This window comes from Trachypithecus francoisi, unplaced genomic scaffold (assembly GCF_009764315.1).
Source record: "Trachypithecus francoisi isolate TF-2019V2 unplaced genomic scaffold, Tfra_2.0 Lachesis_group16, whole genome shotgun sequence".
In the NCBI taxonomy this organism is placed as follows: domain Eukaryota; kingdom Metazoa; phylum Chordata; class Mammalia; order Primates; family Cercopithecidae; genus Trachypithecus; species Trachypithecus francoisi.
In genome coordinates this window covers 69735630-69746051 of record NW_022681461.1, presented here as the reverse complement: position 1 = coordinate 69746051, position 10422 = coordinate 69735630, and positions in this window count along the sequence as shown.

Genomic DNA, 10422 nt, shown 5'->3' with positions numbered 1-10422 from the left:
TGCTGAGGGGTCATGTGAAATGAGAGAATAGTCAGGGCCTTAACAGTCAAACCAAACAATAATTTAATTTCTCCACATGATTCCAACTCCACCTTGGGTACTATCTTCAGAGAATCACTTTTTAAATGCACCTTTGAAAAGTGTTTGCTCTACTGGGGAAAAAAAATCAGTAGATGATATTTGCTCTTCATTTTGTCACATTACCAGGGGCTGACCTCCAAGGATTTTAAATGTGGAAAGGACCTTTGAGATAATTTGATGCACAGGTGGTAAACTTCAATGCCCACCAGGGCCAAGCAGGGAAGGTAAATGAGTGATGCCAGTCAGGAGAGTGAACTGGAAAGACCAGGCTTTATCTAAAGGCAAAGCTGCTACAGAAGTCCCAAGATTGATGCCCTCTGTGATTGTAGGAACTCTAATGCACCCAAATATTTATATGTTGGCAATTAATATCCTTAAAAATATTAATGTTGGCACCAAATACAAGTGTTTTAAAGGTAATACATAAGCCAAATAAGCATATTAATACAGTCCTGGACCACCAGTTGGCAATTTCTGACTTGTCCAAACCCTACGTTTTACAGAGATCCAGGACATAGACATATGCTGTCCAAAGTCGCAACAAACAATCCTGGCAGACTGGAATGAGAACTCAGATCCAAGGCTGATCTGCAGTCTGTCCAGTATACCTCCAACTGCAGGGCCTCAGTGATTCTTTCATCCCATTTGAGAAGAAGAGGAAAGAGAGGATGAAATGCACTTAGAATGAGGGAGTAAAAACAGGGTAACCCTGAGGTGGAAAATATGATACCTTTCTCAAAATGTCATCAACTCAACACATTTTTGTTGAACAAATGCAATCTGCTGACACTGTCCTAAGCACTGGGAACTCTACAGGGAACAAAGCAGAAGTCCTTGCCCTCATTACTGAACTCACTTCCATTTCTTGAACGTCTCAATATTTCACTTCCACACTTTCATAATACTCTCCCTTTGATGAGAACAGGCTTCTCGTGGCAAAGCCTGGCTAAACTTACTCATTCTTCAAGATTCAGCTTAGATTCTACTTCTTCCAGGAAGCCTTCTGGCATGCACACACTCATAGGTCTGTATCAGATAAACGTCCTGAGACCTCTCAGTGCCTTGCACTTCTCTACTGAAACACGTTTCACAGGCATTCTAATGTCCCTTGTCTCTACTAACTTCTGAGCTACTAGGAGAATACACCATGGCTATCTTGTGCACAACTTACTCTCAGCACATTGAGCAATCTGTAACACAGAGTTGGTGTTCACTAAATGGAACAGTATCCCTCCTTCCAAGAATGGCAAACCAAGGCAATGAGAGTTCCTCAATACCAACCTCTGATAGATTCCATACTGTCCCACAACCCTGGTCTCCTAAGAGCCTCTCCGTTATCCTCTACTAGGGACCTCTCCTTGTGCCCAGATCTTCCTGCCTCTCTTTGTTTCTCCTTCCAGCCCCATGTTTTAGTTCTGGAATCAGTCTTTGCTTTATTAGGCTTGTGTTCCCTTTGAAGCCGTGACTACACATGGCCACACAAACCCTGGCATCTCGGCCCTAATCATCAAGATCCTTGGTGACCTGACAACAAAACATCTGGGCAACTGACTCATCTTGGTTTTCTCTTCATGCACGTGGCTTGGCACTACTTAGGCACTGCCTGAAGGTCGGGTGCTGAATCCCTGATGCCGTGACAATTTTTCTTTGGTCTCTTGAAATCATCAAGAGCTTGTATACATGGGTAAGGTTTTTTTAATCAGGAAACAGCTGGTTGTGGTGGGGGAATCTATTTGTTGTGCCCACTATTAATTAGTAACATTTTAGAAGGCAGAACAAGAAGAGCAAAGTTTATGACTAGAAGGGAAAATTGGAAGTCATATATAAAAGCTGTGGGTGATGAATATTGGATTAACGTGCCGTGATTGAAGGATTTTTTTCAGGTGAAAGATGAAGATTTCTTTTCCATGACTTTAAAGGATGAAACTATGATTAGAAGTTTCAGGGAAGAAAACTTTAGACTTTATTCTTTCAACAAAAAGGACCAAATTATAAGATACTCTTTTGTTGTTTTTCAGTAAACATTTGTAAAATTCCTGTATTCTGAGCCACTTCATGAACCAGGCATGAAATGAACAGTTATCAAACAGAGTTCTTGCTCTCAAGGAGACTGCAGTCAAATGAGGGAAACCAACACGGAAACAGGAAAATTTGATCATGCAACATTGAAGTGCAGTGACACATAAACTTTGTGGGAGCAGAGGAGCAGAGCATCATTTAGGGTTTTCAAACCTGGTAATACCAGCTACTGGTGACGTGATCTTGAGAAAATCTTTTAACTTACCTGGTAGGATGATACTGGACCTAAAAGGATTTCATACAAACAACAATTTGTAAACTAAAAATGGACTGAAAAATGTTCGTGTCCACCATTAAACTTTCCCAAATTCACACAGGACTGTCTTGAAAGGTATTGAGATTCTGGTCTTAGGAAGAATTTAAGGAAGCCAGTACCTTCCTAGATAAGGGATGTTTACAGAGAAATTCCTACACTGGGGAGAGGCTTGTATATATTGCGAACCTCTTCTTTACAGTGCCTTGTTTTAAATAAGATTAGTGAATTTGTTCCAAGAAATAGAGAATGTGTTCAAGTTAAGCTAGTAGCCATGTGGCACTAAAAACTAATTCACCCCTAACAATGGAATTGAGATGGCTACCCCTCAACCCTGCCCTGATTAAGAATATTTCAACGTAGATCGCCAGCAAGCATAAGTGGTGAGTCCCCTTCTCATTCTCCAGTGATATTCTATCTAGTTTCAGAATTTATTTTCCAAGACTTTGCCTTCTTTCTTTCTTTTCTTGCTTTTCTTGCTTTTCTTTCTTTCCTTCTTTCCTTCTTTCCTTGAGTTTTATTCTATTGCCCAGGCTGGAGTGCAGTGACATGATCTCTGCTCACTGAAACCTCCATCTCCCAGGTTTAAGTGATTCTCCTGCCTCAGTCTCCCCAGTAGCTAGGATTACAGGTATGCCCCACCATGTCCAGATAATTTTTGTATTTTTAGTAGAGACGGGGTTTCTCCATGTTGCCCAGGCTGGTCTTGAACTCCTGACCTCAGGTGATCTGCCAGTTTCAGCCTCCCAAAGTGCTGAGATTATAGGTTTGCAACCTGTCCTTCTGTCTCATCACTCCACTATCAGCAAGTCCTGTTGATTTTACTTTGTAAACCAATTTTTATTCATCTTCAGGCATTTTCTTTGTGCAGCCTTCACTATCTGTCATCTAGCCTCTAGTCCTGTTTTCTCACCTCCAGTGTCCAGTATAATCCCTTCTTTGAACAATAGCCAGAGTGATCCTTTGTAGATGTAAATCCCATCATATTAGCTGCTTACAGAAAACCATTCATTGCCTATCACTGGCCTCAGGATTCAGACCAAGTTTTTTAACAATGTGCAAATTATGCTCTGACCAGCAAAAGCAACTGCACTTCTCAAATTATCTATCTCGGCTGTTCCACAGGGCCTTTGCACATGCTGTTCCCTGTGCTTGAAAACATCACCCTTCTCCTAATCTGAGTAAATCTGTGTTTCTTCATTTTTGAAATCTTCTCAAACTTTTGCCCTCCTCAATTCTCATCTATGTTAGAATTAACCACTTATCCCTTGAGGCACCAAATAGCTGCATGTATACCTCTATACAGTGTTTGTTAAATTAAGAAATTAAATTGCCCACAGGACCACTTGGTGGAAAAAAAAATCAGCAAATTCATACATTCGTTCTTGGGCTTTTTCTTATTATAAGAGGTCCCAAGCACTTAGCATTGAGCCAAAGAAGAAATTCAGCAAATTTCAAGATTTACTCCCTTTCTTCAACTAGCTCATGATCTTCATACAGGAGCCTGCTAATTAGACTATATAATTAGTGTCATCATGGAGATCTGAAGAATAATCAAGTGAGGTGAGATTTTTCATTTTCCTGTGCCATCTGGGGACATCGAAAGCATAACTTTCCGATGTCATATCATTAACAAAACATTTATTCAAGCAAGAGATAGTACCATTTATGTTTCTGTGGGACAAAGGTACAGAGTAAGCATGAGCTGTTCATCCTCAAAATCTTGACTGTCCCCATAGAGTCTCAGTTGGTGGGTAGGGGGCAGTAGCCAGCCCTTGCATTCTCCTCTGTGGAAGCTGCTGGCCAGTGGCAGTCCTTTCCACCAGGGACCTTATTGCCATGAAGGAGGAGGATTCAGGAGCATATTCGGCTTTTGATGGGCCACCATCTGGAGCTGTCACAGTTCTTTCCCCCAGGCAATAAAGGTGTTGTTTGGATCTTATTAATCCAGAATAACAACAAAAAGTATATAACTACATGGAGAATTTAGCTGGCTGGGATGGGAGTTGGCGTATGAGTGCTTAACTTTTGAGAGAATGTGACAATTTTTTTTAGGAAATGTGAAGGGCAAGATAGTTACTCCTCAAGGACATTGAAAACCAATAATAACAAGCACCTTAAAATGGCATGTTAATCTTTCTAGCAACCTTTCTTCTGCATTGTAAAGATGTACAGTTCCTTGGATTAGAGTTACCTAGAACAGGAGAACATAACTGGTGGGAGTCATGGCATTCCCTGATTATGTTGTTGTTGTTGTTGCTGTTGTTATTATTATTATTATGATTATTACTATTGGGCTTATTCAATTCCTAATGAAATTTCTAGGCCTAAAATGTGTTTCATTAGCATACTTCATCAAAAAGATTTAGCTGAACTTGTGCTATCCACAGGAATTGTGAAAGAGTAGATTGTGCACTTATATAATAGGACTCAAGAGAACTGGATTTTGTCCCAGCTCTGCCCAGGGTGAATTGACATCCCACCCTGTTCCTGCATTTTCCCATCTCTAAGACTGGGATGGGATATATTGGACATGACAAATTTCTTTCTGGCTCTGCCTTTCTTGGCATCTATATTTCCATGAGTTTTATTTCAGCTATATTTCTCTTAACAATGATACTATAATAGAATATTATAAGGAAATCATCATATGAAGTTCACTAGAACATCAAAATTTCCATCGTGTTGATCAGGAATACATAGCTCTGAGTTCTGTGACACTTATAAAGAAGGCCTTATAATCAACATTAGTGAAATTGGATGTTCATTAAAATATTGGTAACATTCCTAAAAATAATGATAGCCATGTCAAGCAGGCCACAGAATATATCCATTACACAACTATGGTGACCATAAGGTATCAAATCAAGCCATTAATTGTACTTGAGTGGACCAGTTGTCACTATAACCTTGATCAGTATTGAGATTGTTAGTAATCATAATTAATAATAATAATTTCTATATAGCTTTAAAGTCCATTCAGAACACTTTTAAATTCATACATAGTATTTCTCAGTGAGTAAAGAGAGCAAGCTACTCAGAGGTGTGTTATCATCTGACAGATATTAGGTGTGTGACATCAAGGTACAATGCTTATAAAGTTAACAGCATGGTGTCTAGCATAAAGTGAGTGCTTGGTAAAAGTTGGATCAATTGTCATTTCATGGGACAGGTAGGCAGGAGGAGAAATAGATCAATTTTCCAAGTGCCCCGTTTACCACATCTCCTTTGGAATCCAATTCTCCTTATTTCTGAGCCTATGTACTATTTCTATAATAGTATGTTAGGAAGGAAGGAAGGAAGGAAGGAAGGAAGGAAGGAGGGAGGGAGGGACGAGGAGAGGGAAGGAGGGGAGGGAAGGAGGAAGGGAGAGAGGGTAAGTGATCGGGAGAGGGGAAGGAAGAAAGAAGGAGCAGGGGAAGGGAAGGAAAAGGAAGGGAAGGGGAAGGAAAGAGGAAGGGACAAAGGAAGGAAAGAAAAAGAAAATTTAACGAAGGCCTAATGAAAATATGGAATGTTATCTCTCTTTTTCCCTCATGAAATATAGACTGAGAATGAATCCATTTGGATAGAATGGAATTTCTTGGAACAAGTATTTGTGGTTGGAATGGCTCCTGTAAAAGTTGTGTAACTCTCTATCATTCAGTGGGTTTTGAGCGTTAGAAATGGGCTGAGTGTAGTGTGAGATATGGACACCTATCGAAGACAGCTTCATCTTTAAGCACACACTCTGTGCCAGGCACCGCACCAGGGACTTTAGTGCACTATCCCATTTGTGTCTCACAATGGTGTTGAAAAGTGGATAATTTTAAGCCTATTTACAGATGAGGAAACAGAGACCAAGTGAGCGCTTAAGTAATTTGTCCAGGGACATGTATCTTGTAAGTGACCGAGCCAGAATTTAAATCCACACTTTTTGTACTCCCAAGTCTGCTTCTAAGTCACAAAGCTTATTCTCTAGTCTTCACATCCTGCTTGGCCAGAGAGGACATTTACATAAGAGGCAAAGCGAAGGAGCTGCCTCTGTGGAGAGACTCCTTTGTATATTGGATCATATCATTTTTAGAATTGAGTTCTGCGAAGTGAAGGAGGCATTGTCATTTCCATTTCTCAGATGGTGAAACAGGTTCAGATGGGTAGAGTGGCTGGCAGGAAGATGAGGGCAGGACAACTGCTCGGGTGCTCTGGGAATGTCTTCTCAGGAGTTAGCCTTGAGGTTGAGTTACTGTGGGTTTATTTTCTCCTTTCTGATGACTGGCAAGAAAGGCGTTAGTGCAAAGTAGTAAAAGCAAAGTCTCTTTGCTTTTACGACTTTGGCTGAAACCCTACCATAACCTCCAGGGAGTCAGTCAGCTTTTGCTGGTAAGCCCCAGGCTCTCCATTAGGAAAACATGGCTAAGAATTGTGCTTATTTCAAATGGGTGATGAGAAGATTTGATGCTTTAAAGTTTAGCAGTGTGCATTGTCTTAGCAAGCACCATAGAAATTTTAATTGGCACATCATCGCCATCATCATCATCATCAATTTTACTGTCTAGCAGCAATGGGAACTTGAATTAGCCAGCCAAGATGGAGTCAATTCATGAATTAATGTTCACATGAAAAATCCTAGGCTCACCACCTCTTTTCTTTTTTATCTTAGGTCAGTCACTTGACACTCCTTCCCCTCTTTGGGCTTCAAGATTCTCATCTCTAAAGTGGGGCTAATAAAGATTCCTGCTGTTTCACCCTTTTGGAGGGAGGTCCTAATTTTTCAGTGAGGTAATGAAAGAGAAAGCCTTTTTGCAAACTCTAAAGCGGACTGCGTATATAAAGAGCCTGTGTTGCTAATTCATCTTTAAGTATTTTTCTATTTTTTAAATAACTAAAATTTATGCTTAAATATACTTTCATTGTGGATATAAAAGACAAAAATATAGACAAAACGAAAGTCCTCTGGACTCATTTTTATATGCTTACCCTGGGATCCCCCAATCTCTTCTTCAGAGGTCCCCCAGTATGTCCCATCCCAATCCCTGTTTCTATCATACTCAGTTTGCTGTTGTTGTTATTTAATATTTTGCTTTTATAATGAAATATATTGCAAAGTGGTTAAGTGGTGGATACAGGACTCAAACTGCCTGAGTTTGAATTGTAGCTGTATCATATTTTAACAACGTGAATAAGTTGTTTTTCCCCTCTGGTCAATTTTCTTCTCTGAAAAGTGAGTGGAGTGCACAAACTCAGGACTTTGTTGTGAGGATTGACTAGGTTAATGCAGCACCCAACATTTAGTGATTCTTAGTATATGTTTATTAGTGTTATTATTGGACAGTTGAGTTAATGAAGACATGGGTCATACTTGAATCCTTGACACTTAGCCTGTTGCCAGGTGCCCAGTGGGTGACTGATAAACATTTATTCAGTCAGTAGAAAAATGCTACATTCATTTTTATCTGAGGATGCCACTAAGGAGTGTAGAAAGCTCAGTAGAAAGACTATTAAAATGAAAATAGCTTCCATTACTTGAGTGATAACGCTGTACCAGACAAGCCCCAAATACTTAGTAAATACTGATTCATTTAACACTCACAGAAACTCTAAACAGCAGATCTTCTTATTACTGCTCTCATCTTATCAGTGAGTGAACTGACTCACAGGTTAAGTCTCTCGCACATGGTCATATAGTCAGGATTCAAACCTAGCCAGTGTGTGGCTGGTGTGTGGCAGGGAGGAACTTTTGTTCCTGGCATAGGAACTTTTCATTTCTCTCCAATCTTGCTTCTCTACCCACAAGAGTTTGTTAACCGACTTCTCATGAAGATGCTGAGTAACTTGACTGGTAATAACCACTCAATGGTTTCTCCACTTGTCTATCTGGGTTGATAGTGTTCACTCTCTCCCCCTATAAATGATGAATATCATGATGCAGGACATAAAAATCAGTTAATACTGCCTTTGAGAACTTACGCATGACAATGACCAGGTAGTCTGAGAAAGGTGTTGACATAATTTGGTAGGTTGAAACCTGATGGGCTGGGTAAGGCTGTTGTCCAGAGAACCGCTTCATACTCATAGCCCATTGAACTTCAATACCTAGATTACCATCCTGAACTGTGTTCAGAAGTAATACAGAATGACTCTAGAGTGCTGATGAGAATCAGGTAAGAACTGAATGGGAAGGACTGTTAGTGGGCACATCATCTGGAAGTCTTAACAGGATTATCATTGGAATCAGGAAGGAAATTACCAAGTCTATAAAATAAGATGTGAAATTGTGTATAAACATGGGGTAATGTTCAGAGTCATTTAATAATGTATAGGAAAGTGGGTAATGTTTAGAGCCATTTAATACTGTGCAGTTCATAGACAACCAACCAATCAGAAAGGGCTTTGATTCTATAGAACAGAAAGGACAGTGGTCCCAGAGAACAGCTATACTAGGGCTTATCTGTTGCCCATAAGACCAGGAACCATATCAGTTTCCATTTCCAAAGTCCTGGCATGTTCTCAAAGAGAAAAATAAAAGATCTGTCTAAAGCAACACAGGAATTTAGTGGCAGAAGTGAGACCAGAGCCTGGACTCTTGAGTCCCATTAGAGTTACTCAATCAGTCTAGTCTCTCCCATGGCCCTTACTGAACACTGCAAGAGCAGATCCAAGTGTGAGCTAATCATTTCTCAACATGACAATGTAAAATAAGTTTAAGTTTCCCTTTCTTCTGAGGAGCACAACGTAATCTCCATAAAGTAGGGTCACTGTCGAAAGTTATTATTATTTATTAACTGTTTGAAATTAGTGGTTTCACTATTCACAATAGCAAAGATATGGAATCAGTGTAAATGCCTATCAATGGTAGACTGAATTTTAAAAATGTGGTTCATATACACCATAGAATACTATGCAACCATCAAAAAAAAAAAAAATCAGGTCATGTCTTTTGTAGCAGCACAGACGGGGCTGGAGGCCATTATCCTAAGCAAATTAATACAGGAACAGAAAACCAGATACTACAAGTTCTCACTTATAAGTGGGAGCTAATCATTGATACATGTGAACACAAAGAAAGGAACCACAGACAACAGGGCCTACTTGAGAGTGGATGGCAGCAGGAGGGTGAGGATCGAAAAATAATGGGTACTGTGGTTTATTACCTGGGTGACAAAATAATGTATACATCGAACCCTGCAACACACAATTTACTTATATAACAAATCTGCACATGTACCTTTGAACATAAAAGTTATAAAAACATAAACATTAAAAGAAAAAAATAATAAAATAAAATTAGTGTTTTTATGCATGGTCCAAGTCAATCCAGGGTCTGTATGCTCCCAGGATTATGTGATGCTTTCTCTCAATGTTCATTGTAATAGTGTCGCATATGGACCTAAGTTTGAAGGGCTGGCCACTGCTGGTTCCCTTTATTAGTGAAGTTAAGGACTGGCTTGAGGCACTGCACAGTAAATCTCCAGTTATCATGAAGGAAATTTCAAATTTCTCATTGCTGTAGTTTATCTTAAAGGTTAAGAAATATGAACTTTGGAGCCAATTGTACTTGGTTTTTGATTGTTGCAAATTTATGCGGTAGTCTAAAGATGTTTTTCTCTATAAAATGAAGATAATCATATTACCTGCCTCCTAGGTTCTTATAAAGACTAAATAATGTAATGTATAAACACTCACCCCAAAAAACACCAATAAATGTCCACTATTCATAACAATACTAATAATAATTTTAAGAATGAAAAATCATGCTAGTCAGCTAGCCAGGCATTAACATATTGTTGGGCACATAATTGACAATTGATAAATAATTATTGATAAATAAATGAATTATCATCATCTGCAATAACAGAAGCAGCATTTTAGTAGGAAGCATATTGGTTAGGAAATTCTCACATTGGGATGGTTTGGATGTGTGACTTTGGGAGAGTCCTTTCCCCTCTGTGGATCTTTATTTGTGAATCAAGAGTGTTAGATTTAATAAGTTGTAAAGCACTTTCTGTTAAACACACACACACACACAA